The 11,277-nt window shown below is 41.4% G+C and overlaps 1 long non-coding RNA gene across 1 annotated transcript in view; it reads right to left on the bottom strand.

Annotated features, from left to right (window-relative positions):
- Window positions 1-7,726: 7,726 nt before the first annotated feature.
- The window catches only part of LOC116938287 (uncharacterized), a 38,043-nt gene continuing 34,492 nt past the window's right edge, over window positions 7,727-11,277 (bottom strand). The window contains exon 3 of the long non-coding RNA XR_012933084.1: window positions 7,727-10,571. This is a non-coding gene — a long non-coding RNA (uncharacterized LOC116938287). The remainder of the gene's footprint in view (window positions 10,572-11,277) is intronic.

Raw genomic sequence — 11,277 nt, 5'->3', positions numbered from 1 at the left:
CCTGATATTTGCTAAAAGTATTAATAAAATATCACGTTAAGCATGTATCAAGTGTGCTGGCCCCGAACATAAACTCCCAGCAATTTTCAAGGGATATGAAAATGGCTATTTAAACATATGTTAGAAATAAGAATACACATATAATTGCAGGTCATATAACACGTATGTATGTTGAACTTCTTTCGCACCCTACATAGCCAACCATGCTCATAGGAGGTGTCGGAGATATATCACACGAGGTATAGCTTGACTGTGCAGGACCTGAAACTCCAGTATGTGTTCTCTCGGTTGTGTTGCCAATTTCCTACATTGGCACAGAGCAGAAACGAATTCATCCGTGCACAGCAAATCAAACGCATCATCAAATGCATCCCCAAGCAGCAGGGCAGAGGCATTGAGGCACAGAGGCCGCTGCCACAGCAGACACCACGTGGGTTGCAATCACAGCAGGGATCGGTCCGTCAGAGTTGAGGGCTCGTTATTTAAATCAACAAAACCGCTGACGGCTTTGAAAAGCTCTGCTTTAAGACATCGCGTGGTGATGAATTCGAGTCAAAGTTACCAGGGGGGAGCACATACCGTGGCTTCTATCTGACGTTGTGCTCTTAGCATTGTTGTTCGCAACCAAATGGCAGTGTTGAAAAATAGATTCCAGGTTTCGAAAAAAAAGGCTCAGCTGATACAAAATTGCACGCTCACGAGCTGATAAATACGTTCCTTGCTGCAAATGCAGTTTGTACTACAATCTGGTGTTTTTGTTTGTTAGCCTTTATCTTCCCACTGTTGGGCAAATATTCCACTCCTTCCTTTACTTAATTGTTCTTGTCCAGTAGTGGCCTCTGAACTCTTTGACTCCTGCTTGCTAGCTCTTCTGATGCCTTCAACTGCTTCTATGGCATTCTCAGTATCCACTCGTTTGTTGGATCGTCCATCTCTCGTCGATTGCTCTCATGTGTCCTGTGAGATTTTCTTACCTAACAAAAAATCTACATGGTTCAGTACTGCTTCGCTTTTTTTAGGGTGCACACAAGCTACGCTCTATTTTATTATTCGCATGTCAATTCTAGTTGCAGCACACTTCGTGAAATTTATGGAAGGGTAATTATACAAGACAAAATTACTGTGTCCATCAGTGTCTTTTAGTTGCAAATCTATATTTACATTCTCCCTCTGCATCGACGTTACACTGTATGATTTTGTATCACTCGTGCATTACATGCATGTATCAGTTTTTACAAAATGACTTTATGAGCATCAAGTCGGTGTTAAAAAGGCCAGCAAATAATGACTGTGTTCAACGAGATTCACTGTAAACAATTGATATATTGTTTTACTCAATTGAGCAAAAAAAGTATCACCTCCTGAAGATGCTACAAGCATGTGCAACAAAACGTCAGACATGAGGCTGATGACATGCAATGTAACCCAAAAGCACAGACGGCAGCTGCCTGCCTGCAGTCAGGGGCTGGATATATGACGCACACTGCCTGAGCAATATGCTGGTACGTTTGAGTTAACTTCTTTGTACGTAAACCTTTGCCGCAGTAGACAAGTAACTGAAAAGATAAATATTGTTGTGAATTCCTATAGGCCGGTTAAAAACATGACCGTAATGTGATTCTTCTAAAAATAAATAACCTTGAGCGATTTTAAAACCTTTAAAAAAAATTGCGCAGAAGGAACAATCACGTGTGGCAGCTGCTGCTGACAAGTTGTGCCACCGATGCATGCGTGTGTGTATGATGCACAGCGTGTCAAATCGTGTTCGATTAAATAAGCCTACCATCCCTTTTCTGTGTCAATCCCACAGTTTGCTGAACGGGTATGGTTGGCAAAGCATTAATGTCACAAAAGTTTATTATTTTATTTTTAAACTCCGGAGATGTTTTTTTGTTAAAGCCATATGCCACGATAAAAAAACAATGGTGTGCTTCACATGGTTTATAACGAGACTATTTGTGGGTAAACAGAACTGGGTTGTTTTTCATGCACAGACCGAATCCAAACACAGGTGTTTTACATCTCAGAAGCGAATAATGTCACGGCGTTCTGATATTCAGGGAGAGTCATCACTGACATTGAAATAAACACATTTACAGATTTAATTACATTACTTCGAGGTAATGCAATAATTACCAACAGCAAAATTAAGATGGGAAAACTGAGAAAAAAGGAGACCACAGATATGGGGGATATTAAAATTAGAATATTCTTAGTCTATCGTAAGTACATATGTATGTAGTTTAAACTTATTTTGCACCGTTAGTAGCTAACCAGCAATGGCGTGAGCAGGCAAATGTAGGGCTGCAACATTATTTTGACCTTCCTGGCAATTTTGGTTTGGAATGGGATAAAACAGTTATTTTTTGCAATAAAAATAGGAATTGGACGTATAATCACATTGACCGAGCACGGATGTAAATTTGATCCTAATAACATCAGTTCGCATCCTGATTGGCAAATCTTTTTTTCGGAATACAAATTTAAAGAATCGATATTGGCTGCAGGAGTCACAGTTCAATTCATGAATCAATTATTCCTTGGCCATTGTGCACCATTATAATTAATATAGCCTCCATAGATCACAATTCGATTCACAAATAAATTATGTTTTTTTAATGTGGCTGATATAGAATCTATATAATGGTGGCAGTGGTTACAATTCGATTCGTGATTTATTTTTTTGCACCACGGCAGACCATGTAGAATCCACAACGTATTGTACAGCAGCGGCGTATTCCCGTAATCTAATCATTGAAGACGAGGAGGGTTGGTAATCGCATAGTTTTTGTGATATTCCCCAAGTTCATTTTCAGTGAGGTGGCAAGTAAGGAATTGTCTGGACAGTATTGCAACTGGGTACATGAACTTCAGAATCAGAATTGGAATTTTTTTTTATACTGGGAGGAATCCGATGAGCTATGAAGCTCTTTTTCACCTCGTGTGCCTCAGTTTTCTACGGGTGCTATGTTTCCTTTCCACATGAAAAACACTCATGAATGGGATTGGTAAAATATTAATATTGCATGAAATCGTTGCATAAGTATTTTGAAATTCAAGTGAGGCTTTTTGGATAAGTAAATGATTACCTGGTCATTAAATACAAAACAAATTGTGAAACCACTTTCTGTGGTCATGTCTTACAGTATTTTAAAAAGTTAACATTTTATTTATAGCTTCAACGTAAAAAAAATTGTCAAATGTTAACCGGTTGATTAGCTTTAATTATACATAAAACCGATGTAATCAGTCACTGGGTATTGTTTAGCACCTTAAAATATGATTACGTATTCTCAGAAGATAGCAGTACATTTGGAAGGGCAGTCTTTGCGAATTGAGCCTGAATAAACATTGCATTAAATGTATAACGTAACATTAATGCCCCTTTTGTGTTTGCATATATTATTAAAGGCACTTTATGAACTGACATAAAAAAACAAGATTACATTTAAATGAAGGGAGAAAATCAAGAGGCCAATTCTAAACAACAAAGCATGTGCAGGCACCCTTGAGTGTGACGTGAATGTAATTTTTCAACTTAATTTGCCCCTTGTGGATCGGCGGATGGACTTGTCCTGTCTGCGGATCAATGCGCAGATTCCCAATGCAAACAATTTCTTCCGTCGCCGCTGACAAACACCGATGCCCCATGCTGACCCGGTCCACTTTCCAGGCACTTAAAAACAGCCTCGTCAGAGAATGTCCTTCGGGCCGGCGCGAGACGAATGGTAATGCGATGTTCGAGCCGCGGGGCACGCGGGACACGCTCCTGCTGTTCTGCGGCTCGTGCACTTGCATGTGAGGGTTGCCACCTCTGAGGTTCAAAAAAAAAAAAGAAGACAGAACACTTCACGGGAAAATTTTTTATCTCACAATACCCGGAGAGGGGAGAAATACGTGTAAATTATTTGTCTTGAGTGGTGCATTAAAATACGCAACTGACGAAAACAAAGACTTTTTAATGTCCTGGCAGGGCGAACAGATATCCTAAGATGCCTACCTGAAAAAGAGGACGTTCTGGAAAAAAACCAGGACAGGTTGGCAACCCTACGCATCTGATGTTGATCCTAAGTGTCGTCACCTCTGGTGATCCCCAACGCTGGCTTTTTTCGGGTCACGGATTGTGAGTGGTTGATTGATTTTAAAAATATTGTATTGATGCTATACTTTATTGAGAACCACTTGAGAGTGTATTACTGACACAAACGCAAACAAAGGCTGAAAAGTAAGCAAAGAAACACATAGAGATGCATTCCTTGGTGGAAATCGCTGAGCTACAAAGAGGGCACCCATAAACCAGATAACATATACAACGAGAGGCATAATATTGATTATTAAGAAGGTGTAAGTGGACCTGACAATGACACATTTCCATAAAGTAGAAAGTAAGATGACCAACGGATGAGACTTACATATGATGTAATGGCAGTGAATGGAGGCTAAATTCTCAAGAGGACGACCACTGCTGCAGAGATGAAACACAGACCTCAGCTCGTGTGCGGGAGCGAGATGAATCATGGCATTGTGACATCATTAAGGACGATGACGTCGTATGAAGGCCTTTAATCCAACAGTGGATAGAGCATGGCTGGTGATAATGATTACGATGAGAGTATATTGACATTGAGTACATCATTCTGTTCGTGAGAGACATCGTTAAGGAACACGACCCAAGGCTACACATACAGTAGCATGTATTTGTTTTCCCTGCGACACGTTTTCTATGCGATTTCCATACCACTGGAATGATGAGGTTTGATTAGCCGTGAAGTTTGTCCTTAACATCACTATTTTACTGAATGACACTCACGGATAGGGTTTAAAGTGGCAGGACATACAAGTACATAACTCGTACACGTTCCCTGAAGCCTTGTATGTAGAAAGGCCTGTCATATTTTTGTATTCGACGATACAATAATACAATTATTCACGGCGGTCTAAGGTAGGTCCGAATTTGCAAACACCGCTGTGTTAATCATGCATCAAAACATACACGTTTAATGTTATGGTTGTAGCACAATCCACAAGCAACATTTCCACCAGTCTCTGCTCAAAACTTAAAGGCTAGCCAAATTTACAGCCGATCTAATAATTTACTCTCTATTAAATGTGCTTAAGAGAACACCATCTGAGAGAACCCATTTGCTGACTCAAATTTGTACACAGTACAGCACTGCGGTAGGTTGTGTGTTAACATATTGGAGTACAAATATCACACTGTACAGTAGTTTAAAAAACATTGTACTATTAAGAGCCACCGTTCAATTATTCCACTACGTCAGTTGAGCCCCCCTTGAAATAAGGGGGGGGGTCACATGGGAGTCTCTGTTATGATTTTCTCCAAACGCCACGTGGTCATGCCCACGGTGTGGGATAATTTCCTGAGTACTGATACGCCTTCATTTATGTTGTCGTTATATTTGAAGGGAAAATTGGGCTCGCAATTCCCCGCCCACCAAAATAAAATTGTGTATTTGATTTTGCTCCTCTCTAAGCATTCACAAATCCTCAATGAACCGTGAGCATTTTGCAAAGGTGATTTATAATGAGTACAATCGTTTATGGCACCAATCTGAAACTCCTTAACAGCGCAAAATAATGGGATCGAGGATTTGCGGAGACCTGCAAATAACTGCATGCATGCCCCCGTGAGCGCTCACTCCTGTATGCTGCAGCTGTCTCTGATTTATTGCATTTCCTGTGTACATATGCAGCTTTACTCTTGTACCGTCTCGTCAACAACACTGTCTGTAGCCTAATCATACGGGCACATGTGCTCAAGCGGGTCACGGATGACAGTCTAAAATTACAGCTCAGTGGAAGTGGGGGAGTTAAAATGACACATTTACGTCTACTGGCCGACCTTTCGCCGCGACTGTTCATTTACAAACAACACCATTGCGGCTCGGCGTGTAGAAGGGCGACTTGTCTTTGCGCTCTGTTCTATCAACCGGTTTCCTTAACAACAGCAAAATGCCACTGTGCAAGTTGTCCTTCCTCAGTTCTTGTTCCTCCTCTAATCCACACCGCACTCAATTAACAGCACTGCAAGTTGGCGTTTGTGAGTTGCCATCCGTGCGTTGAGTTTCTCGTGCCAGTGGCAACAGGAGGCACCGGTGGTGGTGGTGTCGCTGTTTGTGACAGCACCGAGGCACGTGGGGGAGATTGTAGTAAGACGTTAAAGTCAGCAATGGCGATACGGAAAGTAGAAAATATAAAAGGCCCGTCCGTGTACGTTGTTGTGCTTAACCTTTACGTAGACTAAGTGATTTATTGAGGCTGGTTACTGAATTCGAGCCCATTTTTTGATGGATGTTAAAGGGCTAAACTAAAAAAAATGTTGCACACGTGCGTGGTAGCGCATCAATTGCAAGCACGATGGTTTGGTGCAAAGAATGTTAAAATGTCGCTTGTCAGTGCAGACGCGTGTGGTAATGCTATCCACAAAAGAGCAAACCGATACCAGAAAAAAAACACATTACACACATCTGTATTAAAGCACAACAGGCCTGAAATATAAAAAAACGCTCCATTCTGCAAGTCTCACAGACCTCTTTCATTTATACCATTGTGTATCTCTGTCAACCCGTAACAAATAAGAAATACATTTTCCCAGAGTTAATAAGATGTCCTTTCCATGTGATTGCAGTGGCACATTGTTCAATTTGAGTGTTCCTTCTTTCAAGAGTGCATATCAAGATTTTAAAAAACCTGGAAACGTGTTTTTTTAATTTAAGAGTTTTTTTAACCATAACTCCGTGTGCATACAAAGCTTTACACGTACACACAAAATAGAACACGTGTGCAATACAAACAAATGTGGCCTTTCTAGATGGTTAAACTGGTAGAATGAATATTCTAGATTTAAAGCTTTCGTGACTGCTAGGATCCATACTCTTTGGTTCTATTGGGTAAAGTCACGTAGGTGAAAATAAAATAACAACAAAAAAAATAACAACAAAAAATCACGACGTTTCGGCCACAACACAAGCGGCCTTCATCAGGTGAAGGGACGAGACTGTCTGGATGAAGGCCGCTTGTGTTGTGGCCGAAACGTCGTGATTTTTTTGTTAATTTTTTTGTTATTTTATTTTCACCTACGTGACTTTACCCAATAGAACCAAAGAGTATGGTAGAATGAATGTCGTTGACTCCAAATAGCCCACGCAGCACACGAGGGGAATCCGTGTGCCATGCACCGATGGTTTTGTCTGGCAGCTCTCGGAATCATCATTATTATAGCTCTCGGAGTGTTCGACTGGATAGCAACCGTCCTCCCCAGTGCTGTCTGTGCGGAGACACACGCTACAGAAATATATTTTCTAAATCCACTGCTAGACGAAGGTCACCCCCACACACATGTAGTAATTTGACTGCTATAAATGCCCACGTGATGATAAGCCACTTTCATTGAGCTATCATTTGCAGCCAGGTCGCGACTTTAAAAAAATAGCTATATAGCTCAGTGGGCCTTACCTGGTCAAATAAACATAGTTTAGCATCGTTTTTGTAGGTCACGAGGGTTGTTTGATAATTATACATGACCGTGCTGGTCAGTGCCAGCCATCGAGTTCAGAGCGCAGTTTGACAACCACTGCAAAATCGTTACAACTCCACACACTGCAGACGACTATACTGTAATGTATAGAGACCCCCCCACTCTCCCTCGCCCCCCCCCCCCCACCTTCAGTAATTTGGTGAGTTTTTACACTTACAGTGAGGGAAAAAAGTATTTGATCCCCTGCTGATTGTGTACGTTTGCCCACTGACGAAGAAATGATCAGTCTATAATTTTAATGGTAGGTTTATTTGAACAGTGAGAGACAGAATAACAACAACAAAAAATCCAGAAAAACGCATGTCAAAAATGTTATAAATTGATTTGCATTTTAATGAGGGAAATAAGTATTTGACCCCCTCTCAATCAGAAAGATTTCTGGCTCCCAGGTGTCTTTTATACAGGTAACGAGCTGAGATTAGGAGCACACTCTTAAAGGGAATGCTCCTAATCTCAGCTTGTTACCTGTATAAAAACACCTGTCCACAGAAGCAATCAATCAATCAGATTCCAAACTCTCCACCATGGCCAAGACCAAAGAGCTCTCCAAGGATGTCAGAGACAAGATCGTAGACCTACACAAGGCTGGAATGGGTCTACAAGACCATTGCCAAGCAGCTTGGTGAGAAGGTGACAACAGTTAGCGCGATTATTCGCAAATGGAAGAAACACAAAATAACTGTCAATCTCCCTCGGCCTGCGGCTCCATGCAAGATCTCACCTCGTGAAGTTGCAATGATCATGAGAACGGTGAGGAATCAGCCCAGAACTACATGGGAGGATCTTGTCAATGATCTCAAGGCAGCTGGGACCACAGTCACCAAGAAAACAATTGGTAACACTACGCCGTGAAGGACTGGAATCCTGTAGCAAGGTCCCCCTGCTCAAGAAAGCACATATACATGCCCGTCTGAAGTTTGCCAATGAACATCTGAATGATTCAGAGGACAACTGGGTGAAAGTGTTGTGGTCAGGTGAGACCAAAATGGAGCTCTTTGGCATCAACTCAACTCGCCGTGTTTGGAGGAGGACGAATGCTGCCTATGACCCCAAGAACACCATCCCCACCGTCAAACATGGAGGTGGAAACATTATGCTTTGGGGGTGTTTTTCTGCTAAGGGGACAGGACAACTTCACCGCATCAAAGGGACGATAGACGGGGCCATGTACCGTCAAATCTTGGGTGAGAACCTCCTTCCCTCAGCCAGGGCATTGAAAATGGGTCGTGGATGGGTATTCCAGCATGACAATGACCCAAAACACACGGCCAAGGCAACAAAGGAGTGGCTCAAGAAGAAGCACATTAAGGTCCTGGAATGGCCTAGCCAGTCTCCAGACCTTAATCCCATAAAAAAAAATCTGTGGAGGGAGCTGAAGGTTCGAGTTGCCAAACGTCAGCCTTGAAACCTTAATGACTTGGAGAAGATCTGCATAGAGGAGTGGGACAAAATCCCTCCTGAGATGTGTGCAAACCTGGTGGCCAACTACAAGAAACGTCTGACCTCTGTGATTGCCAACAAGGGTTTGCCACCAAGTCATGTTTTGCAGAGGGGTCAAATACTTATTTGCCTCATTAAAATGCAAATAATTTTATAACATTTTTGACATGCGTTTTATGGATTTTGTTGTTGTTATTCTGTCTCTCACTGTTCAAATAAACCTACCATTAAAATTATAGACTGATCATTTCTTTGTCAGTGGGCAAACGTACAAAATCAGCAGGGGATCAAATACTTTTTTCCCTCACTGTAAGGGTTGTAATTTCATTCAAGAATGCACTCCTTTGTTAACATTGCGGGGAATGGTAGTGCCTCCATTGGCCACAGGGGTGATGATGGAAAACCATTGCATACAACGTAGACAAATCCAAAATAATTTATTCTGATGTAATTTGATGCTTGTATTGAGATTCATCACCATCCATGATCAATCCACTGCTGGATGAAAGCCTCCCCCAACTGCCGCCACCTCTCACGATCCTGTGATATGACAATCCATCCTACACCTCCACAGTAACTGACCTTATCGCTCCATCTCCTTGGTGGAAACCTTTTTGGATGTGTTCCACTCCTCGAATAACACTAAATAATCACACTCATCTATTAAAATAAAAATCACGTGCATAAAACATTTAATGTTATAACAGCTACATACAAATTTTTTTAATTCAATGCGCGATGTGATAATGCGAATTTGAACCAGACTGAATAGTGAATTGTGCAAAGAAATGTTCAGGAAAAAATCAGACTACTACTCTTGGCATATGTAGAGTTTGGTCAAAAACTGCTGACAACGATATCCCAATTTTGTTTTACGTAAATTTATGAGGATTATTTTAAGCATTGGTTTATGCATACTGTATACGAAATGTACAAATAGAATTGGGTGAAATGACGTTGGCAGTTGCTACTTTTGACAGATACAATTATCAAAACTTATTTTGGCAATACCTCATTAAAATTATTTTTCAAAAGACGGTTTCACAACAAACAAAGCCGTGCAATTAAAACATAGCAGCATGTTAAGAATAAGATTTACACAGCATTTGCATTACACCTTGGAACCATCTTGGATGGCTGCCAACTTGAGTAGGCTGTACAGCTTTGCTTTTCTGTTCAGCAGCTACGCACGCATATGGGGAGCAACCGTTAATTGTGTCGGCACTTAGCATCGGGCAACGTTCCATCCGTAAAAGTGTCGCATGTGGCAGAATTGTAATCGTAGCAGCAGGAGTGGCGGCAGGGAAAAGAGTTGTCGTGCCGTGTTAAGCTTTAGGGGCAGCTGCAGCGAAGCGCGCGTCCCGGTGCGCCTCACTGAATGCCCCTCCCACGTGTGTTATCATTTACAGCACAGGAGTCGCTCCCGCATCACGCGCCGCCAGCATCCTTGACAATTTATAACGGCGGCCCTTCCCGCACGACAGGCCGCATTTTTTTTTTACGCGAACCTCGCCAACACTTTCGGTTTGTTTCTTTCGTGGCGGTTTTATTTCTTTCTTCCACAGAGGTCCTTCTGCAAAAAAAAACATCACACGATTTTTTTTTTATATTCTTGGTTCTTTCGGTAAAGTCACGTAGAAGGGAAACAAAATGTTTTTAAAAATATATATATCGCACGATCTGGCATACGCAAGTACACATTTTATATACGCGCCATGTTATTTACAAACAAGGGGAAATGCAATAATAAAATAATAAAAACATAAAACAATAAAATTCTCACGACGTTTCGACTGCAACACAAGGAATCATCAACATCAGGTGTGAAAACCCACAGCAAAGAAATTTTTATTTTACAATTTTATTGTTTCCCCTTCGACGTGACTTTACCGAAAGAACCAAGAATAACCACTCATGCATCTGTGGACTTCCTCGGCAGACATGTTGGGTTATATTTTCACACACGTGCAGAGATCCAGTTTAGTCACAGACAAGTGGCATTAACAAGTGTTCCAGAGAGTTCACCTATTGGATATCATAGTTGTAGTTTCACCAAGAGACGAAATAATCGCTCGTACACATCAGATGCTCAGCACCCTTTATTTGCTTTGTGCCATTCATAAAACATCCATTGGAACGTGCATTTTCATGTAGTGAGGAGGTTACGGTTGCTGCTATTAATGCTTATTTTGAGAATACAAAACAATTGTGCATTTATTAAGGTATCCAATGTACCCGAGCATATGTGAAATGAAACAGATGGTTTGATGACACTGTGC

The sequence above is a fragment of the Petromyzon marinus genome, chromosome 4 (genome assembly GCF_048934315.1).
Source record: "Petromyzon marinus isolate PM22_M1 ecotype Great Lakes invasive population chromosome 4, UKy_Petmar_22M1.pri1.0, whole genome shotgun sequence".
Lineage (NCBI taxonomy): Eukaryota > Metazoa > Chordata > Hyperoartia > Petromyzontiformes > Petromyzontidae > Petromyzon > Petromyzon marinus.
The sequence above is the reverse complement of the archived record's forward strand: the minus strand, read 5'-3'. Positions and strand labels throughout refer to the sequence as shown.